Source organism: Sardina pilchardus, chromosome 3, assembly GCF_963854185.1.
Source record: "Sardina pilchardus chromosome 3, fSarPil1.1, whole genome shotgun sequence".
NCBI classification, from domain to species: domain Eukaryota; kingdom Metazoa; phylum Chordata; class Actinopteri; order Clupeiformes; family Clupeidae; genus Sardina; species Sardina pilchardus.
Genome location: NC_084996.1, coordinates 21,725,413 through 21,749,641, shown reverse-complemented (window position 1 = coordinate 21,749,641; position 24,229 = coordinate 21,725,413). Strand labels below are relative to the sequence as shown.

Genomic DNA, 24,229 nt, shown 5'->3' with positions numbered 1-24,229 from the left:
CACAACACAAAAAGAGACAACACAACACAAAAAGAGAAAACACGGCCCCGAAGTGCACAACACAACGGCAAATCACACAACACAACACAAAAAGAGACAACACAACACAAAAAGAGACAACACAACGGCAAATCACAGAACACAACACAAAAAGAGAAAACACAACGGCAAATCACACAACACAACACAAAAAGAGACAACACAACACAAATAAGACAACACAACACAATTAGAGAAACCTCGGCCCCGAAGTGCACAACACAACGGCAAATCACACAACACAACACAAAAAGAGACAACACAACACAATTAAGAGACAACACGGAATACCTTCGGGCCACATGAATCGTCGCTGGGACACGTACAGGCCTACAGCCCGCAGAAAATAGCATGCTGGGTCTTCACATGTCCATAAGAACCCACAGTAATGGAATATCCACGTTGTGTTTTATTCATAATATGTTTGGTGTATAATCCAACTCATACAAAAGCAACAAGTTCGAAACAAATCATCAGAAATCAGGAAGTAAAACAGCTTGTAACTCTGTCACCGTTCTAGATACCGTCATATACCATATATGGTATTTTTTGTGAATTCCCCTAGTTACCGTGGTAGCTACCACACATCAGAACGATGGCTTTGCCCCACATGTCTTTCTGCGACGAGATATTCAAAACCGGAGGAGATTGGGCAAGAGAGCTGTCAATCAGGCTCCCCAAAAATCTCCAGAATGTTAGCTTTATTTTGACACCAATATTATGCTTCTACTCAAAGGGGTTCTTGTGTAAGACTTTTATTGTCAGTAGGCTAGCCTATGCACCATTAAATCTTCGAATTATTTCAGCCTGCATGTCTCTTTAAATCTTTTAATGAATGTTACGAGGACTTTACTAGGGTTTATAAAGTAAAGTCGCATATCACTGAAATCGTCTACCCCTTGGCTTCAACATTATCCGGTTTTCAATAACGAGGCATGTGGCTGACTAGTGCTGTCGTCATTCAAAGCTAGGGAGCCTGTTTGACAGCTCTCTTGCCCGATCTCCTCCGGTTTTGAATATCTCGTCGCAGAAAGACATGTGGGGCAAAGCCATCGCTCTGATGTATGGTAGCTACCACGGTAACTAGGGGGATCTCACAAAAATTACCATATGGTAGCCTATATGACGGTATCTAGAACGGTGACAGAGTTACAAGCTGTTTTACTTCCTGATTTCTGATGATTTGTTTCGAACTTGTTGCTTTTGTATGAGTTGGATTATACACCAAACATATTATGAATAAAACACAACGTGGATATTCCATTACTGTGGGTTCTTATGGACATGTGAAGACCCAGCATGCTATTTTCTGCGGGCTGTAGGCCTGTACGTGTCCCAGCGACGATTCATGTGGCCCGAAGGTATTCCGTGTTGTCTCTTAATTGTGTTGTGTTGTCTCTTTTTGTGTTGTGTTGTGTGATTTGCCGTTGTGTTGTGCACTTCGGGGCCGAGGTTTCTCTAATTGTGTTGTGTTGTCTTATTTGTGTTGTGTTGTCTCTTTTTGTGTTGTGTTGTGTGATTTGCCGTTGTGTTTTCTCTTTTTGTGTTGTGTTGTGTGATTTGCCGTTGTGTTTTCTCTTTTTGTGTTGTGTTGTCTCTTTTTGTGTTGTGTTGTGTGATTTGCCGTTGTGTTGTGCACTTCGGGGCCGTGTTTTCTCTTTTTGTGTTGTGTTGTCTCTTTTTGTGTTGTGTTGTGTGATTTGCCGTTGTGTTGTGCACTTCGAGGCCGTTTTTTCTCTTTTTTGTGTTGTGTTGTCTCTTTTTGTGTTGTGTTGTGCACTTTGGGGCCGTGATTTCTCTCTTTGTGTTGTGTTGTCTTATTTGTGTTGTGTTGTCTTATTTGTGTTGTGTTTTGCACTTCAGGGCCACCGTACCATGCCTATCGTCCAGCTATCGTCTCGCAAAACTTAAAATGGCTGCAGGGCTGTCAGAACCGATGTATGGTCTTCCGAAAAAGGCCGGTTTTCTCATCTTGAAGGTTGAATTTACTCAATGGAAACGGTAGGAAGTAATCATCTTCTTTTCTCAGATTAATATGGAACCATGCTAAACTAACGTTAGGCTGCAAATGTTGGAAATGTGTACGTTTGCAAAGCATCACGGGATTTGAGTTCTTTATTTCGGAATTTAAGATATGTACACAGTCTTTTACCTTTCACTTTTCTTAACATTTTCTGCTCATTTTTTCCAATGTATTATATGTTTATGAGTCACATCGTAGCTGGTTAGCCTAAGGCATGGTCTAAAACTCTTTATATCCGGATTTTTCCAGAAGTCAATGGGAGAAATGAATGAGAAATTTACTTCCGGGCAAGCAGCTCTCTTGGAGGAGGGGCGGGACTGTCGAGCTCTATTGCTATTTAGCAGACACTTTTATCCATATCCAAAGCGACATAGGCCTACAAATAAAAACAATACAATAATTAATTTAACAGTGAACATTTTCAAAAAGTTTCAATCAATTGAAATATCAATTCAAGCAGTAACCTACTGTAAGTCTTTTATTTAAATAGCGCAATTTTGTATGCACAGAGCCCAAAGCGCTCCAATTATGTATCCAATCCAATAAGATCCAATAAGCCCTATTCACACGGGATTAGTATTACCTGTGGACCTTTGGTGATTTGTGATAATTGCGGAGAATGCCTGAGATCTTAGTCCCGTGCGAATGTGCCATGTCTGTAATTTGTAAAGTAAAAATTCGCCGCAAATTACCTGTATTTCGCCAAACACAGACGTCCGGTGATAATACTAATCCCGTGCGAATCTGCATCTCAGTGATTGCTATTGCAATTGCATATCTTTTCTACTTTCTGCGTTGTTTTCGGATGTTAGCATACGACATATCCGGGTGTAATGTCAGTGAAAATAGAGTAATTTGCAGACATTGCTTATCCCGTGCGAATGCGCTGCAAGTAATACAGAGGTGGGGCGCTAATTTGAAAATGACCAGAGGTCCACAGGTAATACTAATCCCGTGCGAATAGGGCTTAAGACATTGACGCACAAGATTCCGGACGGAGCGGCGTAGTGGCCAGGGTAGGGTAGGCTACCCACATAGTAGGCCTACAGCCCAAACCGCTCCACACGCAGACATCAAGACATGAAAAGACAAATGAACGAACTGACAGACAGATATTCAAACGCTGGACGGAGGAGCGGCGTGATTCGCCAGCATACACGGCCTACAAAAGATAAAGTCAAGGCTGTCCAATTTATCAAACCATGTTACGTTACAGTCACATGAAACAGTCTAGTTCTGGAACGCATCCTTATTGTGTTCAAATAGTATCAACTTCTTCTAATTGAACCAAGTAAGGTAACATAGGGCAGGGATTCCCAAACAGTGTACGGAGGAGCTTCTCCACTTTCACCATTCAATGTTATTCATGAGCCATGCGGGTTTGGATTTTTCAATTATGGTAGGGGTCGCTTTCAGAAATGTGACTGATTTCAGTAACATTGTGTTTGAAAAGCATTTAGTTCTGTGTTGTTTTAATTAGGGAGTTGATTTAATGTATGTACATTTTGTTATTTCAATTTCAGTGAAAAGTTGGGAGAATGATGAGCCTCCTCTGCTCTCTACACTGCACTAAGACTGCACTTGTCTTGTATGCAAAACCTACTTTGTATAGGCTATTAATAGCACTTTTCTGCTTTTTGCACCTCTGCATTTCGTTGTCTTGTTAGTTGTACTGTCCTTTGAACTATTCACAATGACAATAAAGTATCTAAAATCTAATATGTTATATAAGCTTATCATGTCACAGTCTAAAGTCAATACAGTAAAAGAATTGCCCCACAATAAGGATGTCAGCCTAGTCACATCCTGAATACCACCCCCAATATCCTGGATACCAGCCTTTCCACATCCTGGATGTGCAGCCTAGCCAATGTATGCGTTAGGCTACTAAAATTTGTGTGTGACAAACAGAAAATAACCTACAGAACATGCATCTGCACTCCCTTGTACTTGAACACATAGGCAACGACAAAACAGACAAAAACAGTTTATTTTTTTCTCCAGTAATTTTGTGTCAACGTTTCCCAGGACACTGAAAAACTGGGGTGCACAACATTTGGTGGGCATGTAGCCCCACAAAGATGACATGGAACCATTGACATGGAACCGAAAGGAGAGTAGGGAAAACACAGTTTTCTGTGACTATCTCGAGAACCATAGGGCCTAGGAGGACCACATGTTTTTTGCATGTGTCAACCCATTCCATAACCACTCATTTGATGTGTAGCACCACACCTGGTTAAAACAGAAAAAGCCAAAATGAGATAATCGCAGGCAGGTATCTCTGGCTGACATGGTCAAAACTGCACGAAATTGGAGGTGGAGGTGTTGCCGTTTGCTGTTTAAACTCCAGTTACAAGGTGCTGCTCTGAGCTTTACTGCCAGTAGCCTACTCAGTTTGCCTTGAGATGGGAGAAATACGGATTTCAATGAAACCCATGAATAGGACTTCCTGCTTTCAATGATGTAAAATGATGATTTTTACATCATTGAAAGCAGGAAGTCCAACATAGAAATCCGTATTTCTCCCATCTCAAGGCAAACTGAGGGAATGATGCACGACCAATCAAAAACATGACTGGTTTTCTAAAGATACAATGCTTAATGCTAATCGGTGAAATTTCCCTTTAAAGTGGTGTTATGCATTTGTTTCAACGTGTCCCAGTCCTTTCCAGTGCTCCTTTTGCTTTTCTTTGAAGTGCTCATCTATCTCACTGCATGTAAGGCTTTGCTGATGTCTGTCCAGTGTTTTTCGAACCCACTGTCAAGACCAATTTGGTTCCTACTGATTCACATTGTTCTGCTATTGTGAACGGGATATATGACGCATAACAGTTTATTGTAGACAGAGAGCATTCAATACTTCCTGACAGTTGCTTGCTCGGATCTGTTCTTAGAGTATAGCCTAACCTGCTGAATGTTGAACTCTGAGTAGAGACCAACTCAAAAATAAAGTAATGAGTAACGAGTAACAAGTTACTTTCCAAAATGACTAACAAGTGAAGTAATTTCATTACAAGTAACTTGTAACCAATCACTTTTTTAGAGTAGCGACCCAAACACTGGATTAACCATGTTGTCTATTGTACAGTATGAATTAAATCAAAATATACTGGGGGCAATTTTCTGTTAACCAATGATCCTTTGAACTGACACATCACAAAAAAAAGTGTATGGTATTGTACAGTACATGGGAGATTCGGTCTGCTTTTCTCTTTTCTGCTTTTCTCTTTTCTTTCAAGCACATTGCATCTTTGTTTCAATGTCTTAGCTCTGGGTTTGCTTGAGTTCATCCTTAACTACAGTTGTTAGGGAACTGAAACCGATCTATAATCAGAGATATGAACCTCCAGCTTATGGAGTACAAAGTTCTATTTGTTCAGTGACTCTCTATAGTAACTGTATGTTGTTGACTCTATTGTCTGGATAGCACTATAAGCCCAGGGTATATTATTTGGATATATTTATCATACCTGTGTACATTCTTTTCCCTGGTCTACTCTGACTGGTGGATGATTTGGTGAAGCAGGAAATTTGACTCTGCTTTTGTCAGACATAGTTGATTCTTCTTTCCTGGCTTTATCCTTCTTTTCCCCAGCCTTTCTGATTGGTCGTGATGGATTGCTTTTTATCCCGCTTTTCCTGAGGTAGCTGGTTCTTGTTTTCTCTCTGTCTCCTTTTTTTCCCCAGCCTTTGATTTGGGTTGTGGGACTGTTTGAGGCATGTTGTAATATTTAGATTTCTTCACTTTCACAATGGGTTCTCCTCGTTTCAGCCAGGTCTCTTCAGCTTGTGCCAAATTTTTTGCTGATTTGATTGATTTTGAGAGTATGTTTTCTGGTAAATTGCCTGAGAATATGTTCGATGTATCTCCCTTTTAGGGAGGAGTACATTGTTCGGATGAATTCTGCAGGCCTCGGGGTTTTCGTTTTTGACAGGATGGAGTGTTTGACTAGCCTGATTACCATCGACTTTCAAAGGCTCTGCGAGACTTTAGTCTGACCAACAGCCTGTGCTAACAAGGTTTCTTGCCAGCGCTGGTTGACCCGCCTCCTTTAAGTGCCTCGATTTGCTACTGGTAGATGTCAGAAAGCGGATTGCCGAGTTTAAACCAATAACAACACTCTTTCCGCTGCCTTGAACACGCCTCTACCCAGAGACGTTGGAGCTGCTCAAAGTTGATTGGTTCTCGACCAAAGGGGGCAGTTCCGCAGATTTCGGGAACTCAGAAATCCTTCTCAATGAGCAGTTGACCAGACCAGCAGCAAAAGCCTGAAGGCGTTGCGTCACTGGGAGGGCGTGCCAGGCTAGTGTTTGACAATGCCGAACCAAGTTTCAACGTGGCAGTTGGTGTCCCTGTCTGTACTTCAGATGCATCAGGATCAATGGTCATGTCTCGGGCATACCGTCTCAGGTCGCCAAGCATAACACCGCTCCACAGTGGGAAGATACCCATATAATTGCCCAAAAGCACCTTTAATACTTCAGGACAATGGTAGCGGTTTGGCTCTCCATCCTCATCCTCCTCTGCTTCCCCTACTGCTACCTGTGCTTCCTGAAATGCTTCTTGGAAACACCGGGTATAAGGGGACCTACCCGCAATTGTCTGCGTCCGCTTCTGCTCTTCCTCTTCCCATCCAGTCTGTGACTCGCTATCTATGTCCCCATTTTCAACTGTTGGGCTGTTGCCTTTGGCTATCAATTGTTGCAGAAACTGTAGACTTTGATGAACATTCAGATGTACATGTTCTGCCAGCAAGACAGTACATAGATGTTTAAAGATCTCCTGGCCTGACTGCAGGGACACTGTGTTTTGTATTCGAGCGAACACAAAAGTCACAAATTCCCTGAGACCTGGGTCACCTGGCTGACGGTGTTGCTCAGTGCTTTTATTATGTGTGCTGAGCAGAGGTGGAGGATCGTGACTGCTTTGATTTCATCCCACCTTTTCCGCCTATTAATGATGGAGAATGTTCTGGCCAGATATGCATCCACACTCTCTCTATTGAATGCCAGTAGTGTGGCCTGCATCAGTGCTGTAGGGAATTCTATATTTCTATATAATTACCTATTAATTTAGACTGGCAAACTCAAGAAAACTTAGGAATCAGGTTTTATTCTTACAAGCAGAGAGAGTAGAACATAGCTATAGCCTGACTATAGGCCAGGCCTGGGGATTGACCCCCAGACCTATTGGCCTTACTTCCTCTTCCTTCAAATTATAATCTCTCCTTTTTCTTCTACTTCTAATTCATCACATTTATAAACTTTTGAACAAAGGGGACAGGGCGCCAAAAACAAGGCAAGGTCATTGGTTCACTCAGATGGCTTCAGTCACACCACTCACACCTAGTCACACCTAGCCACACCTTCTCACTCTGATTAGATTTACATGTGGAGGGATATCATCATATGTCACTTACAGAATATTCCAAACATTCTTACACTGGAATCATTACAATCCTTACGCTGAGACTATCATAATGATACCAGACATGAATACATTTACATTTCATGACATATAGATATATTACATCAAGGTAGAATCCTTTGTCTTAGGGCGAGTTGGTTTAAAGTTCCAAAGGAATGTTGGCAATTAGCATTTTCACAGGGGGTCAGTCTCAATTTGGTTGACACGGTGTGTTGTGTATTTGCCCACTGTATGCAGAAATTGAAGAAGCCAATATGACAGAGGTGGAACCGAATGATTATTAGAAAGGAGCTCACAGACAGGGAGAGGGGGAGCATCTCTGCCCGCTCCAGGCAGGGTAAGGGCATAGTAGAAAACCCTTTTGTTGTCACCAGGCATCTTTCTGACAACACCTCCTGTAGCATCGAGGTACAAGGTCACCTTTTTTTCCCTCCTGAGGTGGTTGACCAAAATGCTTACACCAACCTCTGTGGACAAGTGTGCAGCAAATGGGTTTATCTGCAGGACTTGAATGTAGCCTGGCATGTTGACATGACTGCTGTCACATTCTCTGAAAATGTCCTGTGTTAGTGTGAGTTCAAGAACAACACTGTCGTGAAGCTGCTTGCTTTTTTTGAGTTCTGATGCAATGACCTTCAGAATGTTCTTGCTTAAAAGCTATGGGATAAATTGCCAGCAATCAGTTCAGGCAGTGGAGTGGAGCGCAATCAACTGTAATAGACCCTGCTGATGCCTTTTCTCACAGATTTCGCTATGTGGCCCCATTTAATGTTGCTTGCTGGTCTACGCCTGATTTCACTTTTCAGGTGACAAACAAGTCCGGAGCGATGTACTGATATTTTAATGATCTTTTGTTTTATTGACGGTCTTTCAGCCATTTGAATCAAGAAACGGGCCTTGCAAGTTGAAAACTTGCATACTGCACGGACAGACAAGTATGGGGCCTTACGTTTCCTGCTACCAGGTACACATATGTGTTGATATGTGAACTTCAGCACACAACCCGGATGCTGTTTTACGTTCTCATCGTATAGTACATTGGTCCATGGTGTAGCTAATTTTGAGGTTCCCTTTTGTGGTGCTATTAATTGCCACTGATGTTTTGTTAAAGTTATGTTAAATTTGGTTGGCATTGGTGGTATCTTTCTGTAGTGACTTTTCTCCTCCTTTGATCGCTCTGATTCCTCACCATCTGATTGCTCCACCTCCAAATTCTCATTTTCTTCAAACTCCATGCCTCTCTGTTTGATGTTCACGGTTCTCTTCTCCACCTGCTCATCATCTGTATCTCTTTCTTCTGTACCAGTCTGTATGTCTCTGTCATTAACTATCTCAGAATCATCTTCCTCCTCTTCCTCAGAATCTGTGATATCCTTTTTAATCTCCCCCTTCACCACCTCAGGAAACTGAACCTATGCGGCCCCCCAACCAGTTGATGTTGGTTACAGTGGCCCCCAGCTCATTTGAGTTTGAGACCCCTGCATATGGTTTGCCTCTCATTGTTTTCTACCTGCTCAGTGTCTGCTTCGTCATCTGACTCTGAGCTGGTTCCTGTCTCCATGTTCCTATCTTCATCCTTATAAGTCTGTTCATCCACTGAGTCATCTTCTGACTCAAAGCACTCAAAGTCTGTCCTATTGCCTGTTCACTCTGTCTCAGTGATGCCTCCACTCTGGTTTTTATCCCTTTCCGATTCAGTGTCCATGTGGTGTATAGCCACTTACGATTGTTTGTGCTGTCTTTGCCAAAAACCACTGAAGCCAGTTGAGCCCAAACCTCAGAGCTTGATGATATTGGTTTTGGTAAAATCCCAATAGCGATGAAACTCTGTAGAAGCCTGTCTTCTCCTCCAGCAAGAGTCCAGAGGTCTCTTCTGGTACGTCCACACCCCATCCGTAGTTTTGGCATGATTTCTTCGATAACATTTAGCTACGCCTACAGTAATACAGGGAAATACAATGCAATATTGAAGTAATTCAACTTGCTGATGCTACATATGAAATTGTGGCTTGAAGAAAGTTTTAATTGTTGAACATTTTGGAATTAACAATGGAAGTAATTTGTCTATCACACCCTGTCAGTTGTTTCAGTATTGTCAGCTGGAGTAGGCTACTGTTTTGGGAACCTGATATAATTGAAGTGGAGATTTGTTGGTCAGACTGGCGAAAATGTCAAATATATAATCCATTTATTGTTGTTGGCAGCATGTTAGATCGATTCAAAATAATGTGTGTGTGTGTGTGTGTGTGTGTGTGTGTGTGTGTGTGTGTGTGTGTGTGTGTGTGTGTGTGTGTGTGTGTGTGTGTGTGTGTGTGTGTGTGTGTGTGTGTGTGTGTGTGTGTGTGTGTGTGTGTGTGTGTGTGAGAGTGTGAGTGAATGAGTGAGTGAGAGAGACAGTAAAGCAGGTGAATGGGCCCTTGGTGTGACCCACCAGTGCAGTTCCGTCATTTGCCCTTTCTGTGTGTGTGTGTGTGTGTGTGTGTGTGTGTGTGTGTGTGTGTGTGTGTGTGTGTGTGTGTGTGAGTGTGTGAGTGTGTGTGTGTGTGTGTGTGTGTGTGTGTGTGTGTGTGTGTGTGTGTGAGTGAGTGAGTGAGAGAGAGGGGGAGAGAAACAGAGAGAGAGTAAAGCAGGTGAACGGGCCCTTGGTGTGAGCCACCAGTGCAGTTCCCTCATTTGCCCTTTCTGTGTGTGTGTGTGTGTGTGTGTGTCTGTGTGTCTGTGTGTGTCTGTGTGAGAGTGTGTGAGTGAGAGAGAGAGGGGGAGAGAGAGAGAGAGAGAGAGAGAGAGAGAGAGAGAGGAGTGAAGCAGGTGAATGGGCCCTTGGTGTGAGCCAACAGTGCAGTTCCCGCACAAGGTTCCAACAATATCTGCACCCATATTCCCACACATTTCACCCTCTGTCCTGCGGGAATGAGTAGGCTACCACAGAACATGGCAAAGCGATTCTCAGTTCAGACTGCCTTAGAATTGATACTGGAGAAAGTTTGATTTCTAATGGAATTCAAATGAATAATTCACTATAGTTCTGGAAAAAGATCCTTAATTTGTACATTAGTTAATAATTGTCCAGTTATGGCTGTTTTATGATGCATTTCCTTATTTTGTTGCATTTTAATAAACAAAAACGAGTAGCATTTCTATGCATCCATGTGATTTAACAAAGGCGAAGGGAACAAATAACAAATGTTGTTTATATTACTTGCAAATGGGTTGAAGTAAACATTTGCTGAGTATTTTAACAAAAAAAGGTTTCAATATGTTGAATTGAAGACCCCAAATTGCCATGGGTCTACCATACCAAGCAGGACCCCCTGTGTAACCAAAAAACAAAGACTCTATATACAAATGGAATACTGAAAAACCATTAAAACAACATGAACTAGACCTGTGTGATAGCCACTTAGGCCTAACAATAGACTGGGCTAAAGGCCCAGACCTTAAAGAAACCTTTGGGCAACCTATGCGGCCCCCCAACCAGTTGATGTTGGTTACAGTGGCCCCCAGCTCATTTGAGTTTGAGACCCCTGCATATGGTTTGCCTCTCATTGTTTTCTACCTGCTCAGTGTCTGCTTCGTCATCTGACTCTGAGCTGGTTCCTGTCTCCATGTTCCTATCTTCATCCTTATAAGTCTGTTCATCCACTGAGTCATCTTCTGACTCAAAGCACTCAAAGTCTGTCCTAGGCCCAGATGAAGAAAACTGTGAAGTAGGCTGTATAGCCTACTTGTTACCTTGATTTAATTAACAAGAACTGGCCAAGAACAGAGATTCAAGGTCAAAATAAGTCAGAACAAGTGAGCAAGTGTGACTGTAAGTTGTTATTTTGGATCCTGGGATGGCATATCAAGCATCTGCCATGGCTATGACAAACAGGGGTCTGAATGCAACATCTGATATGAAAAAGAAATTATTTTGAAGTGGGGAAATGGGGAGGTATGAAAAAATGCAGAAATTTGATATGATTTCCTAAAAGGATTTCTTGTTATTACCACTAAGTATACAGAGGCATTCCATAAGCCATTGGAATCAATAGATTGTCCTGTTTATTTTGATATGTAGTTTGCCACAGGGCAGTAACGAAATCGTCGGATATTTCACAGAGAAGAATGGGTATGACGCAGAACTGAATGTGACATTCATTTTTGTACGTAACTGTAATTTTCAACGCTAATTATCTCGCGAACCGTTCATCATAGAAACTAGCGGCTAGCGCCATTGTAAAGGTCAGGTTCTGCCTTTTCATATGATATGCCTGTTATTTCTGTGCGATTTTCTCGCGCAGCAATACGACCGAAAAGAATGGGTGCGGCCGCATGGTGCGTCTCTCGAAGAGGGCAGAGAGGGTCAGCCGGCGGCCGATGGTAGGCTAATCCTCTTGCGGCCTGGTAGATTGAGAAACACTGTGATAAAACACTGCAAAACATTTAACAATATAAACAAACAGTCCAAAAGTAATTAACATTAACCAACCTGCATATCTTCGGCTCTTGATGGTGATACTGTTTCAAATGTGTCTGTCAGTAACAAACTTGCCTCTAAATGCCTGAGCTTTACGCTTTGCTATTTCACTTCTGCCCTTCTGTTGCAGCATTTATATTCCTAAATGTATTTCTGAATATAGCATTGCGTTGCAAGCTTTTTGAGCACATTTTCAGATTTGATTATATTGAAATCTTAACATTTTGGAAGGTGATCACATGCAATTTTTTGAATGACTTAAAATTGCTAAATATACATTTTCACATAAAACTACCAAAGGTTAACACAATAGTAATGAAAGTTACTTTTTTATTATTGTGTAAGCATTTTCAAGGATATGCCAACAGAAAGGCATGTACCTCAGAAAGACAATAGCCTAATCTGGATATTGCTACAGAGAAAGGATATTGCTTTGAGAAAAAAATCTCAAGATGTGTTTTAACAGAAACCTATTTTGTCCATAAGTCATTTAATAAATCAATAAATCAGAGAGAGTTCAACTTAATCCTCACCTTCCAGGTTTTATGCAGTCTAGACACAGCACTGTTTGTCAGGCCATACATGACAGCCATGAATGAGCTCATATGTTTTTCACGATAAAGGCTGAAAAGAGGAGAAGCCCAAATATTATTTTTTTAATAATTTAGCCCCAATTTATTATTATTTGTGGGCAGCCGCGGTGTACTGGTTAGCGCATCGGGCTTGTAACCGGAGGGTTGCCGGTTCGATCCCCGACCAGTCCACCATGGCTGAAGTGCCCTTGAGCAAGGCACCTAACCCCTCACTGCTCCCCGAGCGCCGCTGGTTGGGCAGGCAGCTCACTGCTCTGGGTTGTGTGATTCACCTCACTGTGTGTTTACTGTGTGCTGTGTGTTCACTAATTCGGTTAAATTGGGTTAAATGCAGATGTAGCGCCCCCTAGTGTACAGCTGACTACGCCACCCCTTGAGTTATGCTAGTAATGGTAGAGCAAGGGGAACTCTGTCCCAATGAGTGTACAAACACAGGTTCGTTTTTCTTAGAAAAGTATAAAAATACAATCTTTATTAAATAGTTGAAGGCATTGTTTTGGTTGGTCAACACTTAACACAAAAAGGGAAAACAAAAGGGAATTATACAGCCATCAGTATTTAACCTAGTCGAGCTGTGGATAGATAAGCACTGACAGGATACTGGGTCTCACTAACACACGTGAATAATTGCCACACCTTTTGAAGTAATACACACTAAGAGCACACACTGCACTGCACACCTCCTGCTATACTATGAAGCCTACTCAGAGGCTTTAGAGTTCACACGCCACAGCACTGCAAACAGTAAATGGAGTGAACCTGAGGTAACCCACTACCCTATAGCATGCTACACTTCACCCAGGCTGGGCTATCTGAGGCTATATGAGTACAATGAGGGGGGGAAAGGAAAACAATAGGGAAACAAAGAAAAGTGAGCCCCCTCTAACCTGCGGCTCACATGTGCTTCTCACTAACACATAAGCCTAAACCCCTAGCCCACAGGCTAGAAGGGGAAAGCAAATAAACAGACTAAACAAACCTAACAATATGGTGTGCACACGCAGACATCCAATCACACAACAGCAACAGTCATACAAACATACACTGTAGAGAACAGCAGCTTAGCAAGGAAGGTAGCCCTCCGGATCTCTAAAACAACAAACGCATCAAACAAAAGAATACACATTAAATACTGCAATGTCACATTATATCCTTTCTTTGCAGCATGACATCAGAACATGGTACACGTAGTATGATATCACCGTAACTAAATCAAATGCACAAACAACCAAACAACTCACAATGGCCATAGGCCTTCACTCAAATGAATTAAAAGCTATAATGGTACTAGCGTAATACAGCCACATAAGTATACATTTTCCGACCCCTCCTGCATGCAGAGCCGCTATAAACATGAGGCCTACCCCCAAGACTATATCACAGGCACGCCATGGTCCAACCTGAGACATACCTGTTGCGGTACAAGTTTAGCGGCAAGCTGGTGGATGCGTAGGCTTCCCTGCTGATAGCCACATTAGCCAGCGAAGCGCTGGTGAGAAATTACATAACACCATATCAAAATAGGACCCGCAAAACACATTAACACGACTAGTGTGCTGGATAGCGTACCTCATCAAAACGGTAGACCTGTTCACACACGGCTCATCCCCTTCCACGCGCCGGTGGAGATGCTCACAACAGCTTTGCCGGTGCCCGCTCAGCCCCGCACTACCCAAACAAACACTCGCTTAATATGACGGCCACAACTAGTAAAGTGAACAAAGTGAAGAAGTCGTTTTGTGCATACCTTTAGCTTGACGCCGCACCTAGGCCACTGCTACCTCCCTGTCGAGCTTGTGAGGTGCAAATGCTACTGGTGAGGACCCCAGGTGTCTTATACTATGCCCGCTCCCATAAAGTCAGGTGCCTTGTCAGTGCCCATAACGCTAATTAGTGACGTGGCAGGAGTGCAAAACAGCAAAACTAACCAGGCTACAATCACCCCCTCCAAATGAATCGGCGGCCCGACGATGGCAGCTTATGTTTCAACACCATGGCCTTCCACCTCTGGCTGTTCCCCGTCATTTGACCTAATGACAGCTGTTCTTGGGAGCCGGTAGGGGTTCGAATGCTGCCCTGATGTCGATCTAGTTGGACGACGCAAGGGTAGGGGCACCTCCTCAGGCCTGGCATCCGCCTCATTGAGAGTTGGGACTCCGGGTGGTTCAGGTTCCCCATGAGGCTCTTCCTCCTGATACACAAGAACCACATCTCCAACGGCCTCCTCATCAGAGACTGTATGGGCAATGGGCCAATTCACTCTGCTGGCTGAGCGGGTGTCGATCCCCACCTCTGGCTGTAGCCCCTTCGGGATGGCCCTCAATTCAGACCGGTGCACCTGTCGAACAGGTCCTTCACCATCAACCGGGGTCACAGTGTACACCACCCCAGTTCCAGAAGGGCTTCGGAGCACACGAAAGACAGTGGAGTTCCAGTGATCTTGTATCTTGTTCCGCCCATGCACATGGTTCCGCACATATACGAGCTGCCCCTCGTCCAGTCCGGAATCATTAGCATGGGCGTTATTGTTCTGGTTACGCCTGAGTGCCTGCTCCTCTGACCTTTGCCGAACATGCTCCCGAGTCATCCCGACACTCTGCTGATGTTTCCGAACCCATTCCTCCAAGTTGTCCAGGTCCTGCACCGCTTCCTCAGTCCCGAGCAAGAAGTCAACTGGCAATCTTGGATGGTGACCGAACATGAGGTAATATGGAGTATGTCCAGTAGTCTGGTGAGGCGTGGTGTTATAGGCGAAGGTCAACTGGGTCAGGTGGTGGGGCCAGTGTCGCTTTTCGCCTGACGGCAAGGTGCGCAACAGGTCGTGTAGGGTGCGGTTGAATCGTTCGCACTGCCCATTACCCTGAGGGTGGTATGGGGTGGTGCGGCTCTTTTTGATGCCGTAAAGCTGGCACAACTGCTGGATCAGCAGGCTCTCGAAATTACGCCCTTGGTCAGAGTGCAATCGAGCCGGAGGGCCAAACCGGTGGAACCATTGCTGAACCAACACCCGGGCCACTGTAGTCGCCCTCTGGTCCTTGGTGGGGAAAGCTTGCGAATACTTGGTGAAAATATCTGTGAGAATTAACACGTTCTCCCTGCCATCGCTTGCCGGCTCTAAGATGGTGAAGTCGATAGCCAGGATCTCATTTGGTTGTGTGGCCTGTAATGTGCCCCAGTATGTACGAACCTTTGGCTGGACAGCCTTGCCCAACACACATCGCTGACACTGCTGGCACCACTGTTCGGCATCCTTAGTCATGTTTGGCCAGAAACATCGTCCACGAAGTAGGTGAAGGGTTCTCTCCGCTCCCTGATGGCCCTGGTCATCATGGACACTGCGCAAGACTTCCTCCTGCATGCACTGTGGGAGTAACAGCTGGAACGTTTCCGGCCCTCCGCCTGAGGGGTGTACCAAGCGGTACAATACCCCCTCTCGCTCGACCAACCGATCCCATTGACGAAGTAGAGCCCGACTTGCCTGGCACAACGACTCCCTCTCTTCAGCCCTTGGGCGCCGCCCTTCCTGATGGTACTTGCGCACCGGCCCGATGACTGGGTCAGCCTCTTGTAACGTGCGCAGGTCCTGGGTGGTCCGCCCAGGTAACGCCACCATCTCCTCACACCAGCCCTCCACTGAAGACTGTTGGTTGCCACCTGCCAAAGCTCCCAGCAGTGGGACCTCAGTCCCGAAAGCAAAACGGTCCAAATACTGACGGGACAAAGCATCCGCATTTTGATTGCTCTTCCCTGGACGGTACTTTATGGTGAAGTGGAATGATGCCAGTTGGGAGGCCCATCGCTGTTCGACTGCCCCTAGCTTAGCAGTTTTCAGATGACTTAGGGGATTGTTATCAGTAAAAACTGTAAAATGATTTCCCAGCAGATAATCACGGAACTTCTCAGTTACGGCCCACTTAATAGCGAGTAGTTCGAGTTTCATAGAGCTGTAATTCTCCATATTCCTTTCCGTCTGTCTGAGTCCTCTACTGGCGAATGCAACTGGGCGCACCTTTCCATCGTGTTCTTGTGAGAGCACTGCACCTAATCCCCCATGGCTAGCATCTACTTCTAACGTGAAGGGTTTTTTAAAATCAGCATAAGCCAAAACTGGAGCTGAGGTGAGCTTCTGCTTCAGAGACTGAAATGCCTGCTCGCAAGCATCATCCCACGCCGTCGCCAGGGGCACTGGTGGAGTCTTTCCCTTACGCCGCGGCCCACTAATCTTTCCTACGAGGTGGTGCAGAGGAGTTGCCAGCTTGGAGAATCCCTGCACAAACCGTCGATAGTAACTGGCAAAGCCCAGAAAAGATCGCAATTCTGCAAGATGGCTTGGGCGCTTCCACTCCTTTACTGCCTCAATTTTAGTAGGGTCAGTGGACACCCCATTCGCAGAGACAACATGGCCCAAATAGTTTACTTGGTGTTGGAAGAACTGACATTTGGACAACTTGACTTTCAGCCCTTGTTTTTGCAGCCGGGAAAACACCTCCCCTAGACGCTCCAGATGTTGTTCAACAGTGGACGAAAAGACTATTACATCGTCCAGGTACAAAAGGACTGACTGGTAGCGACAGTCACCAAACATTCGCTCCATAAGGCGTTGGAATGTACCGGGAGCGTTACAAAGGCCAAAAGGCATTCGATTGAATTCGAAGAGGCCGAATGGGGTGCAAAAAGCAGTCTTTGGTTTGTCTTTGTCGGCCATGGGAACTTGGTTGTACCCACTTGCTAAATCCAAGGTAGAAAACCATTTAGCTCCTGATAGAGCATCTAAGGACTCCTCTATTCTCGGGAGAGGGAAGGCATCGCGGCGGGTCTTTGCGTTCAACTGGCGATAGTCCACACAAAGACGAAGGCTCCCGTCTTTCTTTGTTACTAAGACAATGGGGGAAGAGTAGGGGCTGCTACTTTCGCTGATAACCTGGCTGTCCAGGAGTTGCTGAATATGGGCTTTTACTGTCTCATACTGGGAGGGGGGAATTCGTCTGTACGGCTGGCGGACTGGGGCATCATCGAGTAATGGAATCTCGTGGGTGATCAGGGAAGTACATCCCAAATCTCCATCACCTTTAGAGAAGATACTATCGTACTGAGCAAAAAGGGCCTTAGCCTGGACAATTTGGTCCTGACTCAGTCCCTTGATGTCAGGGGTGACGGAGTCTGAAAAGCTGGGACATGTGGTCACCTCCTGTGTAGAGACATAGGCTTGGCAATCCTCCCAGGAAGGGTCAACGGAAAGAGATGGTGTTGTTCCTGTTGAAGTTGCCAGCACTGCTTGCACAGTACCAATCGCACGGCGGGGGGGCAGCCATACTTCAGTGCTACTGACATTGACGATGGGGGCATACAAAAGACCCTTTCTAGCCAAGACTAAGGTAGGGGACACAAGAAGGCCTTCCGGTAGCTGTCCATCTTCAAAGTTCAAAGGCTCCAACAAGAACTCTGCTGATGCTAGCTGAGGGCAGGTGACTGGGACCATTGTGAGGGTACCAGCCGCAAGACAAACTGAGGACTTCCCTTGGACTTTGACTTTAAAGGGCTTGGATGCATTGATGACAGCCTTGATCTTCTCACAGTGTCGTAATGCACGCAGAGCTACCGGAGCCGCCGACCGAACTGGAGGGGAGTCAAAGAGCCTGGAACCATGCTGCTCAAAGAGGACTTTATAACACTCCCCAAGTACATTCATGCCTAGTATACCTGGTGTCACCATTTTACGGCTGTGGAGGATGGCGTTTTCTGGATCCCTTACAACTAAAATCCCCCTCCCCGGAATACACTGCCCCAAAACAAAAACATCCAACTCAATGTAGCCAATATAAGGTATGTCTAGCCCATTAGCTGCTTTAAGGCCTAACCACTTACAATCTTTCCTCTGCAGATGCAGGAAATGTTTGCAAAAAAAACTCTCTGTGATGGTTGTGACCATAGACCCTGTATCAACCAAACAAGGAACCGTTATATCCCCCATAGTCACACTCAACATAGGGCAATTGCCCACTAATTGACCATAAGACGAGTCACACAAAGAGCCAGAGACCTCTCTTCCCAGCATGTGGCTCTGCACACTGGGAGTCTCTAGTTTCCCGGCTGGCTGGTAGAGTGGCTAGCAAGGGGCTCAGGCTGGCTAGTAGAGATAGCAGCAGGTGGGTAAGAGGCTTGTCCACGGCTACCTGCCAGAGAGGCAGACTGGCAGTACCTGGCTATGTGTCCAGGCCGATCGCATCGAAGACAAATAGGCTGACCATCAGGTGCACGTTTAAGACGTCCCGCCCGGTATGGCTGAAAAGCGGGTGACTTGTTATCTGGTTGTTCTAAGTGTTTAACTAACCTATCTATTTGGGCTTGCTGTTTTAAGACCATGTCCTTGAGTTCGGCCAATTCAGAGGGTTGAGCGACTGTGGACTCACACTGGGAGGTGTAGTGTGCCTCCGTGCCCCTCCCGGCAGAACGCTGGCCCCGGTCACGACCCGTCTGGCCCTCCTCCACCCACCTAATAGCCTCCCGCCGTACATCCAACACAGATAGACTCCCATCAGCCCGCACCAGTCTCTTGAGTTCCCGTCGTAGCATATGGTCGCGAACATTCTCACAGAATTGGTCTCTTAACACTATGTCAGGGTCAGCAATGCAATCACTCTTTGACTGTTTCACCTTTTCTATGAGCTCCATTAAAGCATGAGAAAACTCAAATAAGGTCTCATTCTCTCTCTGCTTTCGATCAAAGAAACGCTGTTGCCAGAATACATAAGACTTGGAGCACCCGTATACTTCCTTTAAAACATGAATAATTTTTTTTGGATCTTCTCTAATAGCTGCAGGTCTATATTTAATCTCATTACGGGCTTCGCCCTCTAAATGATCATACAAGAACAGTGCTTTTTCAAATTCAGACATATGCCTAGACCTACAACAACTCTGTGCTTCCTCGATCCACTCATTAACAGAAATGGACCCCGATGCTGCAGAGCCAGAGAATTTAGAGCACCGTCGCTCTCTGGGTAAATAGAAGGTCTGCTCCCGCCGTACCGGTTGGGTACCAGTGTCCCCATCAGTGTCCCCTGTACCTCCATTCTGTGCACGCGAAAGTCTCTGATTTTCACGTTGAAGCTGCTCCAATCGTTCCTGCAGCTGCTCCAATTCGTTGCTGGGTCCTTCATCGTTGCGGTCCATCGTGCTGCCAGCCGCTGTTCTCTACACACTCATACAACACACACACACAAGCACACGACCACACACATATACACCTAAATTGACCAACCTAATAATTGCACTTCAAGATAGTAATCCTGCCGACTACGCCAGATTGTAGCGCCCCCTAGTGTACAGCTGACTACGCCACCCCTTGAGTTATGCTAGTAATGGTAGAGCAAGGGGAACTCTGTCCCAATGAGTGTACAAACACAGGTTCCTTTTTCTTAGAAAAGTATAAAAATACAATCTTTATTAAATAGTTGAAGGCATTGTTTTGGTTGGTCAACACTTAACACAAAAAGGGAAAACAAAAGGGAATTATACAGCCATCAGTATTTAACCTAGTCGAGCTGTGGATAGATAAGCACTGACAGGATACTGGGTCTCACTAACACACGTGAATAATTGCCACACCTTTTGAAGTAATACACACTAAGAGCACACACTGCACTGCACACCTCCTGCTATACTATGAAGCCTACTCAGAGGCTTTAGAGTTCACACGCCACAGCACTGCAAACAGTAAATGGAGTGAACCTGAGGTAACCCACTACCCTATAGCATGCTACACTTCACCCAGGCTGGGCTATCTGAGGCTATATGAGTACAATGAGGGGGGGAAAGGAAAACAATAGGGAAACAAAGAAAAGTGAGCCCCCTCTAACCTGCGGCTCACATGTGCTTCTCACTAACACATAAGCCTAAACCCCTAGCCCACAGGCTAGAAGGGGAAAGCAAATAAACAGACTAAACAAACCTAACAATATGGTGTGCACACGCAGACATCCAATCACACAACAGCAACAGTCATACAAACATACACTGTAGAGAACAGCAGCTTAGCAAGGAAGGTAGCCCTCCGGATCTCTAAAACAACAAACGCATCAAACAAAAGAATACACATTAAATACTGCAATGTCACATTATATCCTTTCTTTGCAGCATGACATCAGAACATGGTACACGTAGTATGATATCACCGTAACTAAATCAAATGCACAAACAACCAAACAACTCACAATGGCCATAGGCCTTCACTCAAATGAATTAAAAGCTATAATGGTACTAGCGTAATACAGCCACATAAGTATACATTTTCCGACCCCTCCTGCATGCAGAGCCGCTATAAACATGAGGCCTACCCCCAAGACTATATCACAGGCACGCCATGGTCCAACCTGAGACATACCTGTTGCGGTACAAGTTTAGCGGCAAGCTGGTGGATGCGTAGGCTTCCCTGCTGATAGCCACATTAGCCAGCGAAGCGCTGGTGAGAAATTACATAACACCATATCAAAATAGGACCCGCAAAACACATTAACACGACTAGTGTGCTGGATAGCGTACCTCATCATAGACCCCGAAGCCATTTGTTTTGAGAATAACGGCTGGCTGATGAAGTTATTGGCTGGCTAGCCGGCTCAGCCAAAACCTAAATGGCTGCTGCAGCCGCCAATTTTTTTATGGCTGATAATGGCTTAAGTTGCCTCTTCATGTCTACAGATGTCTATGTTGTACTAGATCTCAATACACAATGTTATTACATAATTTTTAACAAAGCTCTGCACATTTCACTTGACTTCAATGTAGACTGAAGCATGCATTGTGAACTAGCGCAGCAATTTCCACGAGCGTCCAGCTGCTGGACGCCTCTCGCAATTTCTGGAGATGGTGAAATGCTGCAGTCGCAGTAATATCGCGTGCTGTAAATCTGTCCGCTCCAGAATACGTTTCATATCATCAATCTTTGGTTTTGATGTTTGTGCAACCGGGCCCTGAAGATTTTCAAGTCCGAGTATGAACTTCGTAGGAATTAGGAAAGTATATGAAAAGCGAGATCAAAATAAGGCTACCGGTGGCTTTCTTTCCCCCATTTCATCTCAGCGCGAGAAAGCAAAAACATTGCAGAAGTTTTAATTGGCCGTCAACTCACTGAGTCCTGTGTATCGTAGCAACGAGAATCCAGTGGGAAAACCTTGTGTATCATTTATTTTTCGTACCCTCTATGTGATATAATTGTTTTTAGATGCAACAGTCTAAGTCTAAGTTTGGCTCAGCCAAAGTTTATCAGATAGCGGCTCAATTTGGCTTACAAAATTATTGGCTGGCGGCGGCTGAAATTCTAAATGGCGCAAATGGCGGCGCGTGGCGGCGGCTTCGGGGTCTACCTCATCAAAACGGTAGACCTGTTCACACACGGCTCATCCCCTTCCACGCGCCGGTGGAGATGCTCACAACAGCTTTGCCGGTGCCCGCTCAGCCCCGCACTACCCAAACAAACACTCGCTTAATATGACGGCCACAACTAGTAAAGTGAACAAAGTGAAGAAGTCGTTTTGTGCATACCTTTAGCTTGACGCCGCACCTAGGCCACTGCTACCTCCCTGTCGAGCTTGTGAGGTGCAAATGCTACTGGTGAGGACCCCAGGTGTCTTATACTATGCCCGCTCCCATAAAGTCAGGTGCCTTGTCAGTGCCCATAACGCTAATTAGTGACGTGGCAGGAGTGCAAAACAGCAAAACTAACCAGGCTACACAGAGAACTGAATTTCCCTCACGGGATCAAAAAAGTATATATTCTATTCTATTCTATTCTATATTATGCATCTACTGCCACGTGAGCTAAACACACATTTGAAACCACTCACAGAGTAAGCTGTGAACGGCAAGTGACTGCGTTAAAAGTTATGGATCTCTAAAAACAAACTGACTGAGGGAAGCTATTCCTTCGCCATGATGGCGTCCGCACGGTCAAACTCACACTGAGGCCATCTGGATGAACTTCCTCATCAGCCGCACTCGCTTGGAGAGCTCTGCACACAGACACAGCTCCGTGGCCACCCAGTATGTGTGCGCACGTTACTCACAACACGGGTCTCCTTGCCCTGATGTAATCTCTCAGCATGTGGAGATGTGCATGGCCCTTCACCTGTTTTGCCAGCTTCTGTTTTGAGAGAGCACAAAAGGAAATGATGCAAATGGCACAATATTATCTCAGAACTTTTAGAAAAATACCTGAAATACCTGTCCCTTCCTCTTTGCTTCATTTTAGTTCATTAGATCAGTTTTTGTCATATTTACTTTCTTGTGGTTTACTGCCCCTATGTACCATTCCATGACCAATTTAATTTAATGTATGCACAGAGCCCATATGGCTCGGACCAAGACCAAACACAGAATGTCAAATAATTGCGTGTTGAAACAACTTTCAATAGCCTATGCAGCTCTGGGGGTTTGAATCCCCCTCGTCGTAATTTTGTTGATATAGCCATGCCGGTTCATGAAGTGTAAGCCTTATCCAATTAGCTGCCATAGCCTACTCAGAGCCAAGATGGGTAGCCAGTCTGTTCTAGAACTAAACGGCACATTTATTTAGGCCATAAACTTCACTTCATGAACGGTGCTTAATTTCAACACATTTGTGTTAGACCATGTAGCGGGAACTCACGGATCTGACTGTCAGTTCGCGAGTTTTTTTTTTTTTTAATGCAACAAATAACTATTTGACATTTGACTTCGAACAGTAGCCTAAGCTAATTCGTCATTATTAATACAGAACAACCCTACGCCACACTTCTGAGTTCCGGAATGTGTTTACTGATTTGCATGTTTCTGATTCGCATGTGGGCTTTTTTCAGTTTCGGAGCGCGTTTCTGAATTGCATGTGTTGGCAGCTCGTTTCTGAAATGTAAACCTTCTGAATTTGCCGCGCGTTTTCTAAATGATGTTCACGTGTTGTCAAATTAAGATGTTTACCTACGTCGTTTGTGTTTTGTCTATTTGCACGTGTTTTGTTGATTTGCGTGTGTTGTCTTAAGTTGCACGTTGTTTCCACCATAATAGGCCTTACAATAAATAAATCACACAATTTCTGCAAAGTGGAATCGGCCGTTATGCAGGAACTGCCTACGTCCTTCTTATCAAAAGGAAAGTGAAAGCGTTCCCGGCACGATGCAAAAATCTTCTTCGGCTGAAAGGAGGACAGCACACTAGGACAAACCGAAGCTGAAATATTTTGGCCGATCACCTACATTTCACTGAAGAGAGGACAAAGAAAAAGTAAGTAGAAATGTAACTAGATGTACCCCAAAGCGGTAGGCTACAAAATATAACCGCCGAGGAGTCCACATTCTCTCTACAAAAATTAATCACGCTTATCAATTTGTTTCCATCTCCTACTCCATCCCTTGCTCCAACTTTTAAGTGTGTAAATTATACTGTATGTGCATGTGTGCGCTTGCTTTTGTGTATTGTGCTCTGTAGTTTTCGCCTCGCCTGTGTGTGTGGTGGGAGTAAAAGGATGTGTGTGTGTGTGTGTGTGTGTGTGTGTGTGTGTGTGTGTGTGCGCGCGTCTGCTTGCCTGCGTTTGTGTGTGTGAGCATCTGCTTGCCTGCGTTTGTGTGTGTTTTATTATGTGTGTGTGTGTGTGTGTGTGTGTGTGTGTGTGTGTGTTTGTGTGTGTATGTTCACTTGTGAGTGGGTGGGTGTGG

The 24,229-nt window shown here is 44.9% G+C and overlaps 1 protein-coding gene across 4 annotated transcripts in view; it reads left to right on the top strand.

Annotated features, from left to right (window-relative positions):
* LOC134077045 (interferon-induced protein 44-like) overlaps positions 1-24,229 on the top strand; it is a 41,379-nt gene that overhangs the window by 10,988 nt on the left and 6,162 nt on the right. For 2 of the 4 annotated variants that reach the window (XM_062532409.1, XM_062532408.1), the window contains exon 1: positions 23,609-23,798. The exons of 1 other annotated variant lie outside the window; for it this stretch is intronic. The gene's annotated coding sequence lies outside the window, so the exon portion shown is untranslated. Of the gene's footprint in view, positions 1-1,902; positions 2,041-23,608; positions 23,799-24,229 lie in introns of those variants that run through there. One more of the 4 variants, XM_062532410.1, reaches the window with a different exon arrangement.